Here is a 566-nt window from a genome sequence, read left to right on the forward strand (position 1 = left end):
TTAAACTTCGCTAATAAAATACTGACCTGCATTACCAAAAATGCGCTTTAATCATGCATATGCTGATTTACAACTTGTTTTAAATGTATCCGCCGAGAAAGAAAGATTTCGGCCACGTTTGTTATACATGTAAAATATTCCTCCCTCATGCTCCGTAAGAACGATCCTCAGAACCGGCAACACTATGGTGTTTTGAGTCTTATCTGCTCGCACAATCGCTTCTTATCTGAAAGCCCTTGATTCTATCACATTTTAATTTCGTTTCTCTTTCACTATAAAGCGGCAATGGCGTAACTAGGTAGGTGCCGAAGGTATATTTGACGCAGTTTCGATGCTATAAATTTTCGTAAGTTGTATAAACAAAAAAAATACTTGGGCTCGATCTATTATAGTTTCAGAAAGTAATAAATGAACGAAATGGATATTTAACAACTGATAAAGAAAGCGTTCAGTAGGTAGTCAAGCATACCCGTTGACAAAGGTGCAAACGAGGAACTTTGTTAGTAAAAAAGACGAGAAATCTTAGGAATAAGGTAATATCTTTTCATTTATATTGAATAATTGAA

Source organism: Photinus pyralis, unplaced genomic scaffold (genome assembly GCF_008802855.1).
Source record: "Photinus pyralis isolate 1611_PpyrPB1 unplaced genomic scaffold, Ppyr1.3 Ppyr1.4_LG10, whole genome shotgun sequence".
Taxonomy (NCBI): domain Eukaryota; kingdom Metazoa; phylum Arthropoda; class Insecta; order Coleoptera; family Lampyridae; genus Photinus; species Photinus pyralis.